The sequence below is a fragment of the Oryza sativa genome, chromosome 11 (genome assembly GCF_034140825.1).
Source record: "Oryza sativa Japonica Group chromosome 11, ASM3414082v1".
NCBI lineage: Eukaryota > Viridiplantae > Streptophyta > Magnoliopsida > Poales > Poaceae > Oryza > Oryza sativa.
Window position 1 is genome coordinate 24,320,442 of NC_089045.1, and position 12,677 is coordinate 24,333,118.

General features: G+C 36.6%; 1 pseudogene; it reads left to right on the plus strand.

Moving 5' to 3' along the window:
- The first annotated feature begins 2,780 nt into the window (after positions 1-2,780).
- LOC9270039 (disease resistance protein RGA5-like) lies at positions 2,781-6,133 on the plus strand (annotated as a pseudogene).
- Positions 6,134-12,677: the final 6,544 nt, after the last annotated feature.

A 12,677-nucleotide genomic window follows, 5' to 3' on the forward strand; every position in this document is an offset into this window, starting at 1 on the left:
AAATAAGATAGGTGAATAAAATAAGAGAGATGAGAGATGATTAGATGACAATTCAATTCGAAGACACCATCCATTGGATATGTGGTTTCTATATATAATGTCTATATGACATGGCAAGTATAAAAACTACTAGATAGTTTCTGGGTTGGGGATGGCCTAATATATACTTGCACAGTTTCAAAATATAAGACATAACCCATTAACCTAAAGCCAAAAAAAAATTATTTTCATCTCATTATTTGAATCTTCCTAATAAATAAAATACATGCGTTCAATAGAATTAGGGATTTTTGAATGAAAGAGTTAAAATAATAATAATTTAGTAGAGAAGATGTAATAGTTAAGTACATGAATGCATGCATGCACATTTTATATTACGAAACATCTAAGAATCTAAGAAAATTATAGTTATACCATATTTTAAAGTAGATCAGAGAGTAATGTTTTGAAAGCTGAGTCATTTCTTGAGCCAACTTGTTGATCTTGACCAAATTAAGGTGACAAGAGGAAATAGATCAGGGAGAATTCGTCACATCGAGAGCAAATTTTGCCAAATTGCTGTATTGATGAGTATGTAGGATTGGAGAGTTTTTCCCTCTCGATATGCTCCCTCGAACAGCAGTAAGAGGAGTGAGACGGAGAATTTCAGAGAGCAAGGGAGGTGACTAAAAAATCCATGTGGTCAATGAGTCAATCGTCTTCGCTACACCGTGGAGTCAACCCAATCCAGTCTTCGCAACATTGTGGGTCTTCACTATTTACGTGGGACACACTCACATGATCATTGGAGTATTAATGTGAGATTATAGGCAATAGAGGTTTTTCATTTCAATAGGGACAAATAAATTTAGAAGGGAACAATATTACAACTCCGTATGCGCGCTGGGAAAGAAAAAACATTTATTTGTTTATTTTTACAAACAAGGCTAAATATGTTACAACTGTTCTGGTTAATTATATGGTCAAGAACGAAACTTCTATCGTTGAGCCGAACATTATTTTGTGTATGCTCAATGAAGCTTTATTTCGTAAGATGGAAGTTTGGATTAGTAATTTTATGGACAGAAAGTTTTGTGGTCTTTGTATGATTCCTTTTTCCTATGGTAGAAAGTAGAAACTAAGTTTGCTGAAGAAATTAGTTTGTTTAGATTATTTTTATGTGGAGATGAAAGTTTAATAATGTACAAGCTTTTTTAGTTTCAGAATCAAAGTATCTTTATAGAAGTTCTCTAATTGAAACCTTGATGTTCAAAATTAGGAAGAAACTTAGTATGCTAGAAAACACTATTTTTCTTCTAAAAATAATGGGTAGTTGGCACGAGAGTGAGAGTAGCTTGCGGCTCGTGCATACATGACAACGCAATTGTGCCTTCGTACGTGGACCTATGGATATGGGCCACATAGTGTAGACTGATTTTTAAGTATTTTTCTATTAGTGGACATAGAATAATAGATTAAAACTTATCCAACATTTTGTATTCGGAAGTTCTTGTTTTGTTAGATTTTGATTTTTTTTACGATCTTTTAGTCATTTTAAATACTTTTGAACTGAAATTTTAGTTCAAAATTCAAAATTTTGAGTAAACTTCCAGCTTAAATTTAAGACTGTCAACTCAAATTATGAAAATTTTCAGCTAAAATTGAAAACTTTATAATTTAACTTGTTTTAAACTTCCAACTACACATTTGAAAATTGGAACTCATATCTTATAAATTTCAACTCATGTACTTATTTTTATTATTTTATTATAAAAAAGTAAGCTTAACAGTAAGGTTTAGGTCAAGTGTTCGGGAGACATGCATATGGACATGGCTGTGGGAGATAGCCTCGCGAATAATGTGTTGGAGCTGTAGATCAATGCTGTTAAACAACGATGTAAAGAAATCTTATTTAAACTGGACTTTGTTGGTGAGATAGAAAATAACAAATTTAAAACCAAAAAAACTATCCTCACGTTTAATTCAAAATCCTGTTTCGAACAGGCCCTTAATTATCTGAGCTATCCTGCATGCTTACAACCGCGTCAATATAATGGGTATAGATGGACACAATTTGATGGCAATGGGGAGTTGAGCGAGAAAAAGGAACAACTGGCCAGTCTATTCTTATCCACGTTGCTGGTCGACTTAGGACCTGTTTGGATTAAGAACTAAATTTTAGTTCCTGTCATATCGGATGCTTAAATACTTATTATAAGTATTAAATATAGACTAATAACAAAACCCATTAAACGTACTAATTCGCGAGACGAATCTATTGAGCCTAATTAATCTATGATTAGGCTATGTGATGCTACAGTAAACATGTGCTATTGATGCTACAGTAGTGATTGAGAGTTTGTAATCAAATCAATTGTTCCATTTAGTCTTTGATTAATTAGTTTTTACAAAAGATAACTGTACTTGCCCTTCCCTCTTTGATAATCCCAGCAGTTTTCTACATTTATTCAGTTCTATATCCGTAGGCCCTAATTGCTTTCAATATGTCCCTTATTTGTAAACATCCCATACTGGCTCTTACGCAAAACTTTCACCTTCTTAAATCTTAAGAAAGCCTACGCTTAGGGTCATTGAGTAAAAACAGAAGATAGAACCAAAATAAGTTGCATACATAGGTAACTGATGTTTTCATATATTTTTCATTTTGCTAGAGCAGGTGAATCTACAATGAGATAATTACTACAAATAGACACTGAAAGCAGCTGATTATTAGTGAGCTGATGCCTAGTTATCATATCGTCATCACAACAAAAAAGAAAGGCAGAGTGAATTATCATAAAATGGAGTTTGCCACAGGGGCAATGGGTACACTTCTTCCCAAGCTTGAGTAAGATGCTCAAGGAAGAGTATGACTTACAAAAGAATGTGAAGGAGGGGATCAAGTTCCTCAAGGCTGAGCTCGAGAGCATGCAAGCTGCCCTTGAGGATGTCTCGAAGGTGCCGCTAGACCAACTTGCCAAACCAATCAAAATATGGGCTAGGGACATTAGGGAGTTGTCCTACAACATTGAGGACAACATCGATACCTTCATGTTGCGTGTCGATAGTCTTGAACCAAGCAAGAAAAACAAATTCACATGGTTAATTGATGAGTGCAAGAAGTCATTGTCCAAGGTAAAGATTCGCCACAAAATAGCCAATGACATCAAAGATGTTAAGAGCCAAGTCAAGATGGTGATGGAATGCCGCGATAGGTACAACATCAATAATGTGATTGCTAGGCTGCCTACTACTGTTGATCCTCGTATCTTGACACTATATGAGAAGGCCACAAAGCTCATTGGCATTGAGAAGGCAAGTAATGATCTAATCAAGAGGTTGTCAGTGGAGGGCGAGGCATCCAAGAAGCTTAAGATGGTCTCTGTTGTTGGATTTGGAGGATTGGGCAAGACAACTCTTGCTAGAGTAGTGTCTGATATGCTGAAAGAGCAATTTGACTGTGTCGTTTTTGTTCCAATCGGCTAGAAACCTAACATCAAGAATGTTATCAAGGGCATCTTGATTGATCTTAACAAGCACAAATACATGGAATTCGATTCAGCAATACTAAGTGAAAGGCATCTCATTGATGAGCTCCGAGAATATCTTGGAAATAGAAGGTATGAATGCAATCCTTTTAGACAAGGAAGATGAATTATATCCTTGCCTATGCATGCATCTAAGGTACAGACAAACAAAGTCATTATAACTAAAAAAATAAAAGAGTGGGACAAACCCTATAGGAATTAAATTAAGCATAGCAAGAAAGAGAACACAACTTATAAATAATCCGGCATCCAAAGTTGGTGAAGAAGCCCATGATGATCTACTCCGGGTGTGTGGCTCTAGTAGCCATAATATCTTGGTCTGCCTGTTGCTGCATCACATACTAGGTATGGAGCCAGTAGATACACATGAATAAGACTCAATGGAATTAGATGTTTCTTTGTGTAAAAAAACCATGTAAGGATTTTAACTTTTAGGGGAATTCTAATGCTCCATTTGTTCTTCCGACCAATACTTACACTTGAATTCAACAACACATCGCACATTGATTTAATTGTAAATTCTCCGTTCTTATGTGACACCATTTAAAAGAAAGTATATGTATGCAATACCCATAAAACTAATAGTTATTCATGATCTCTATATGCTGATGGGATATTTATTAGCTACTATAGAGTGTTTAATTAGCTGCTGGATGCAGTAGTTGACATCAAGTAAATCTACATTCCTTTATCTAAGGCCTCTTAGAAATTCTTAATGCTAGTACGAGGGGCTAATTTGAGCATTTGATGGGAAAAACAGAAAATGATAGGATTTCTAATATTGTTAGTCGTCGAAGAAGAAAATATTGTTGACCATCTGTGATCACTAGATTACATACTCCACTCATTGCTAGTGCCAGGGGATAATTTGAGTCAAAAGTATTGATTATCAAGCAATTACAATAAAATGAGGATATCATTTATATGCAATTGTTTTAGAAACCCATATTTATTCAATTCAAGAATTGTTGATGTTTTCTTAAGGCACTTCGGATCCATGATGCTTAAGAGTTTGTTTTTTTTTATACAGATATACTCTAGATCATTTTACTAATCCATACCATTTCTACTCTCTTGTCGGTAGGTACTTGATTGTTGTTGATGATATATGGGAGACATCAACATGGAAATTATTAAATGTGCCCTGATTGATAGCAATTGTAGAAGCAGAGTAATCGCAACAACTCGTATCTCTCAAGTTGCTAAAGAAGTTGCTGAAGAGTTTGGTGATATTTACATCATGGAGCCGCTTTCTGAAGATAACTCGAAGAAGTTATTCTACAGCAGAATGTTTGGTGTTAATCACAAAGATGCAGCTGATAATCAATCAATTGAGGTAACTAAAAATATCTTAAAGAAGTGTGGTGGCGTACCATTATCTATAACTACAATAGCTAGTTTGTTGATTGATAAACCTATGGGCGAGTGGTCCACTGTTTATGACTCTATTGGTTTTGGACCGACAGATGAAAATGAGGTAGTTCAAAACACGAGAAAGATATTGTCTTTTAGCTATTATGATATGCCCTCACACTTGAAGACTTGTATGTTGTATCTAAGCATATATCCAGAAGATCATTGGATTGAGAAGGATAGTTTGATATGGAAGTGGATAGCTGAAGGCTTTATCCATGAGGAACAAGGGTAGGGGTTATTCGAGGTTGGAGAGAGGTACTTCACTGAGCTTATAAATAAAAACATGATCCAACCAACAGAGATGTATGGCAGCGTGTATGGTTGCCGCATCCACGACATGGTTCTAGATCTCATTCGCATATTGGCAATAGAAGGAAACTTTGTAAAAATATTGAATAGAGTACACGAGGAGCACAACTCGTCTTCACAGAGCAATACTGTCCGCAGATTAGCGTTGCATAAAAGGGAAAACCTATATGAAAATGATAGCATGGCTAAAGACTTAACACAATTGAGGTCATTTAAAGCTACATATGTTGAGGCACCTAGGTCTAAGAGACACACGTGTAACTGAGCTTCCAAGGGAAATAGGGAATCTTCTGCATCTTCAGTCACTAGAAGTAGCATTCACTGGCCTGAAGGCACTGCCAGTGACCACGAGCAAGTTAACTAAGATGATGTGCCTATGTGTCTATGGAGAAACAAGAGTGCCAGTGGGGATTGGGAATTTTAGGTCATTACAAGAGCTAGACCTGGGCATGGGAACCATTGAAAGTTACGAAAACTTTGGCATGGACTTTGGCATGGAGGTGGGCAAGCTGACGGAGCTGAGGATGCTCAATATTAAGGGGATCGACGAGGGCAAGTGGAAGGCTCTAATACAGTCTGTGTTCATGTTGCCGAGAATTCAAAAGCTGGAGATTAGTTTCTTCTCACTCGGGAAGATGATCACCTGGGATGGTTGGGACCACTGGGAACCCTCGCGGCAGCTCCAGCAGTTATCTATAAATGGGATCTGCCTTCCTCGGCTACCAGTGTGGATGAACTCCATATGCATCCCTCATCTGTCTTGCATGGACCTTAAAGTGTCAACTATTGAAGCATCAGACCTAGATGTGATTGCGAGGTTGCCGGCTCTTTGCGAGGTTGTCCTGCAATTTATTTGGACCGATATAGAAAGGTATGCCTAGTTAATTAATAATGATTTACCAATTGATTAGTCTCATTCTCGGGAGCGTACTGCATTCCTCAATTCATTGGTCCTTAATTTTACTGTACCCCTACTTGAGGTGGTAGTAGTGTAGTAGCAACTAATCTAATCTTCCGTAGCTATGGGTAATTTAGATTTTTAGTTCACTAGCAAACATGTCCGTGCGTTGCAACGGGTGAAAAAACCAATGATAATATATGTTTTTCATGCAATAACCACATGTCGATGACAATCAGAAAATCAAAAAATTTGAACATCTTAAATGTAATGGCCTAACCTTGATAATAGCAACCTTACCAATGTTTGCTTTACTTAAAATAATTGGATTATTCATATGACAACATGCATATAATCTAAAATATTATTTTAATCTCATTCTTGCAACCAATCAAATCCTACACTACCTCGCATGGTCAAGTCTACATAAAATAGAGTCACTGTGCACTATTCTCTAAACAACAATTAAAATATGTTTGATTTCTAATATTATTTTCATATAATGTGTTATCAAGAATAGTAGTTATACTTCACAAAAATAGTTTGATAATTGCCTACATAGATGCGCGGGGTCTTCAATATAGGAGAATAAATGACGAAACAAAAGCAGTGTAGGAGATGGAGAAAAATCGATGGATCATATCCAACCAAGCGTCCATCAATTTAGCGTTTTTTTTTACAGTTTTTTCCTCATATGCTTTTTTTTTGCTTATTTTACAGACAATAGAAATATTTTTTCTCACGTGTTTTTTTGGACTATAGAAACCTTTTTTTTCTAGCGCGTTTTATTTTGTGCTTTTTTTCTGTCATTTCATTTTTTTAAAACCGTTTTTATTTTCTCGTGCATTTTTCTTTTTTAATATACGATGGAAACTTCTCTTTTTAAATATTTAGATTAGATTAGAGATAGAGAAGAGATATATACGGAATACTAAAACTATGAATAGAAATTAGACATTTTTTGCCGCGCTTTTTTTTCTGCCCTTTTTATTTTTTTCTTGTGTGTTTTTTACAAACGGTGTTTTTCGCCACTTTCTTATAGAGTCGGACCTTTCTATCTTTTTTTTGGTTTTTTTTTAATTTTTACGGATTTTTTTTTGTTTTTCACTATGTATGAATCGGACTTTTTTTTTCGTTGTGGGAATCGGATCTACGTTTCTTTTCTTTCCAGGAAACGAACTTTTTTTCCCGTTTTAGTTGGGAATCGGATATATTTTTAAAATCTACGTTTCTTTTTTTGTTTTTTCGCCAGGTATTGTATTTTTTTTCCATTTTAGGTGGGATCGGATCTATTTTTTTGCTAGTGAATCGTATTTTTTAGGTTGTTTTGCGCTGTTTTTTTTATGTTGACGGACGACGGAAGCATGTTAAAATTTTTAAGTATTACTAGATAGATAGATACTAGATAGATAGATAGATTAATTAATTAATATGGAAGGGCAAATTAGTCCCTTCTCTCGCTCCCTCTTGGCTCTCGCATCTACTCCAATTGCCAACCTGACTTGCTGGCCTCCACCATCCCCCGTGTCCCATGACCTAGTCCTAGCGTTGCACTTGCTAACCAGCTAGCAAGGTTTATTACCCCTACGCCAACTACAAATCCATTATCATGCCATCTACTTTATTTTCAAGATTACCCCTCTACGAATTCTACGTCTACTACCAGACGTAGTAGGATTACATCTAATCTGTTGGATCGAAGGTACTTTTAAAGAAAATCTCATTTCGTGCCCCCTTTCAATTTCAATTCCAGGAGGATATGAAACAGGACAAAAATGATGATGGGGAGATTTCAGCATATACGAATCAAGAGGTGCTGAACCTGCACATACAACATATTCGATCCTGGTTGTGTAATTAATTACCTGATCTTAATTACTGACTACTGGTTTATGTCTGTTTCAGCTGGACAATGATGTTACGCACCAATCTTAATTACCGGCCCTATGCACTCTTTCGTTCATTCGTGCTGGTAGCCAGGTACATGCACCAAATTAAGTAGCACAGCAACATCTTCACAACATTCTTCAACTTAGGTCATAGCTAAAAATTAAGGAGCACATGACAGGGGCATGACAACTCTTTTCCTGCTGTAACTAAGGAGCACAGGACAGGAGCAGCTCGATGCCATCTGGACTCCACCTCTTTATCTCAAGGATTTATATGATATAGGGTGGTTTGTAAATTGTAAATGGCGGCCTCGGCTACAATAATTAAGCCACAATTATGCTCTGACAGAAACATTGAGTCTAAACTGTCACATCTGATATTTGCCCCATGCTTGTTTTCCAAAACCACCTACTAAAATGATTAAGGGTTGGTTGAAACACGAAAGCATTTTGTTTGAACATATGACGGGGGTTCGATTTGTCAGTAGGTTTAGGCTGTGTTCGGCAGGGACCCTCCAAACACGCAAAACAAGTGGTTCATCACTTAGTACGTGATTAATTAAGTAGTAGCTAAATTTTTTTTAAAAAAAATAAATTAATAAGATTTTTTTAAAGCAACTCTTGTATATATTTTTTTAGCATAAAAATGCACCGTTTAGCAGTTTGAGAAGCATGCGTTTGAAAAACGAATGGAGCATGATTAAACGGATGTTCAAAAGTTAACGATGTCATATATATATCTATTATATATTAAAAATCAATTAAACTTCCTATGAATACTCCTGAACCACCACATGTCTTCCTACAAACACTCCTGATTTGACACTTGACACTTTCAAATAAGTTGGACCCACCAATTTCTTTTATTCAACAAAGGACCCACTATTTTTCTTCATTACATTTATTTTAATAGTAATAATAATAATAATAATAATAATAATAATAATAATAATAATAATAATAATAATAATAATAATAATAATAAAAGGCCCATGGGGCCTGTACATGTACGTGTGCTGCACAACTGCACATACGTACGCCCATAACCGGCCGGTGCATCTCCTCTTTTCTATTTTCTCTATTTTCATGCCCTATTAGATTGAAACATATTTTGTGGTAATTTTTTTTTTGAACAACTATAACATCTACATCATATATATAGCTAATTTTTTTTATCCATGCATATACTATTAGATCATTTATAACAAAATTTATAATTCAAGTCCCAAATTAACTGTATCTAACAAGTGAAACAAATACATTGCTTTTTTTTGGATCAGCTATTGGCCACTCAACACACATTTTTTTATGGAAAAACACATAGATTTTTAAACCATGTGATTAACAACACGTAGTTTACACTAGACAATATAAAACACATAAAACTAATTAATGAGATTAAAATAATGAGAAGTTAACTAGAAAATACATATTCCCCTGCCCCAAAATATGAGAAATTTTCGTTAGATGGACACGGATTTAGATTAGTAGTACTATGATATACCATTCAACCAAAATCTTATATTTTGTGCTACTACAAATATGTCATTTTAGAAAAATGCCGCTACTATTCACGATATCAGTTACGTGCCACTTAAATTTGAGAAAATTGGAACCATGCCACTCCATCACGTTTTCCGTCAGACCCCTAGACATGGGACCCACACGTCAGTTCCATCTCCCTCATCTTTCTTCCCCATCTCTTCCTCCATCCGTGCGACTGCTATGAGGACAACAGCGACGACGGCGGCGGTTCCCGAGCACTCCCGTTGCGGATGGCATCAAGGATGGCCGCAGCGGCGGCACCCGAGACCTCCATCACGGATGTGATCGAGGACAGCGACGGCGGCGGCTGCTCCCGAGCCCTCCCACGCAGATGGCGTTGAGGATAGCGGCGGCGGCGGCTGCAAGTTCCAAGCCCTCCTGTCGCGGATGGGGTCGAGGATAGTGATGGCGACGGTGGCTCCCGAGCCCTCCCTCATGGATGGCGTTGAGGACGGCTGCTGTCGAGCGTCTTGCCACAGACGGCTGCGGCGGCGATGGCTCCCAAGCCTCCCGCCGCGGATAGGGCCTACGATAGCGGCGACGACAATGGCTCCTGAGGCCTTCGCGGAGGTGGTCGATGATGGCGGCAGCGACGGTGGTGGTTGACGACAGTGGCGGAGAGAGAGGAAGGGGAAAGAGAAGAGAGGGGAGGATGGTGAAGAGATGAAACTCACAGCTAGGTCCCACGTGCAGTTGGGGCTAATGGAGATTTTTTGACGAAAAATATGATGGAGTGGCATGGTTCCAATTTTCTCAAATCCCAGTGACACGCAGCCAATATCGTGAATAGTAATGATATTTTTCTAAAATGGCATATTTGTAGTGGCATGGATCCAATTAACCCTTTCCTTTAATCTTTTTTACAGTAGTTGAGATAATATTTGTTATTTATCATAATAAATTTTAAACAACTATACATTCAAAATTACACATACAATTTTTACATACATATAATGTAATAGTTGACATACGCTTAATGTGGTGCTGACATATTTTAAATTATAATAAATAAATAAATGTTTTTTGGTCGTATATTGACCTTTTTCATCATATATGACAAACAAATGGCAACATATATTATTTTATCATATATCACTTTTACAAACATGCATAACTAAATTCACTCTACAATTGAAAACGAAGTTTAAACCATCATATTATTTACCATTAAATTAATATTTTACTATCTGTATTGAACATATTTCAATTTATAAAATAAATTTATATTTTAGGTCGCATTTTGATTCTTTTCATGTAATCCAAACATACATGAAAATTAAATAACAAATGACAATATAAAGTATATCATTATATATCCGTTATCTGTTGACAAATATTTATGACTAAATAGGATGACAAAATCCAAAAATGCTATTGACAAACGTCTAATTTCAAGAAATGTCATCAACAATTTTATTTATAAATACTCTGCACATACAAATTTTATTTATATAATTTCTCTCTTATTTCAATTTAAATTCATATTTCCAAGAACATAGTAAGCATATGAAAAAAGGAGGTTGTAGAAGGATATATAAATTTGTTGTAATTGGATAAAATTTTCCTCTTACCATATATCCTAATAGAAAGTTTCTTCCATTAATATATACTAATAATCATAAAGATATCTATAGTACACAAGAAAAGCTATTACTTAAAGTTTAGAAACTCCGAAAATAAGATATACTCCCTCCGTTTCACACTGTAAGACTTTCTAGCATTGCCTATATTCATTAACATCTATATGAATGTGAACAATGCTATAAAGTCTTATACTGTGAAGTACTAAATATTTAAAACACATATAGTACAAATGAAAGGTTAATATGAATCAACTTCATTTTCACGACATGATATTTTCTCATAAACTCAAGCAAATAATTTTAGTGTAGAATTTATATGTTGCTAGGATAGTTAGAAGAAAATCATGACCAACATTCAAAACAATCCTAAACAAATTATGGAAAAAAACAGATTTAGAATATAATAAAAAAATATTACCCAAAAAGTCACCCACATGTTAATATTATTCATAAAAACTCAAGCAACATTAAACAAGGTGTCTGCAACGTGCCCGCGCATGTGCGCGGGCCACCTTTCTAGTTAAGAACTAAAGGGAGCATGATTCTCTACTACGAGATAGTCAATGTTTACACTCAAATTTGGCACCTAGAGTCGAAATAGGGGAAATTGCCAAAATTTGGAAATCTACCGGTGTTTCCTCTGGGAGGCGGGTCTGACCACCGTGTATAGGCCGGTCAGACCGCAGCCTGAACTCCAGTCAGACCGTCGGCATGTGGCCAGTCTGACCGGCAGATTCCGAGCCCGAGTCTGTTTTGTCGGGTCTCGAGTTTTCCTTGCTTGGGAAGGCATGTTTCGGGTTTCCTTTGGTTTTTGTCGCGACCGAGAAAATTGCCTTTTCCCGAACGCTAGTGTATTAATCCCCGTCTCAGGAAAAGCCGGGGTACACCACACAAACATGATACAAAAGGCACATCTTTATTATAACGATAATATTTACATTATTACAAAGGCACTTCAGGCCTGGCAATCAAAAATAAACAGCAGCGGACTAGCGGGCCTACGGCTCCATCTTCACAGGCGCTCAACTGGGGTATAAGCCAGGACTCCACCTAAGACTTCTTCTCCAAAGCTTCTCTTACTGAATGGGGGGAAAGATAGAGCAAGAATGAGTACAACCACAGTACTCAGCAAGCCACACCGGAGATGCATAATTAATGCAAGGGAGTACAAGGGGATAATAATATAGGGGTTAAGTTTTGCAGTAAACAGCATTTAAAAGTCACTTAGTTGCCCAAAGCCATTTTATAAAGACGATCCTAGAGCTACACAGTATTATTAATCAAGGCCGTGAACCCACACGAACCTGCCTTAACCCAAGGCCTACGATGATTCAGACCGAACTGGCAACCCAACCTTGGTCCCAGCTCGTCCCAAGCCAACCGAGGCCAACCATTCCACTTTTTAGTTATTAAGCAGGTTTTAAGAATTTAAAACACTAACTTGGGTACATTGCTAGGCTTGCCCATAACCGAGGGCGCGGCTATTCAAATAGGTTTTACTCTGATCAGA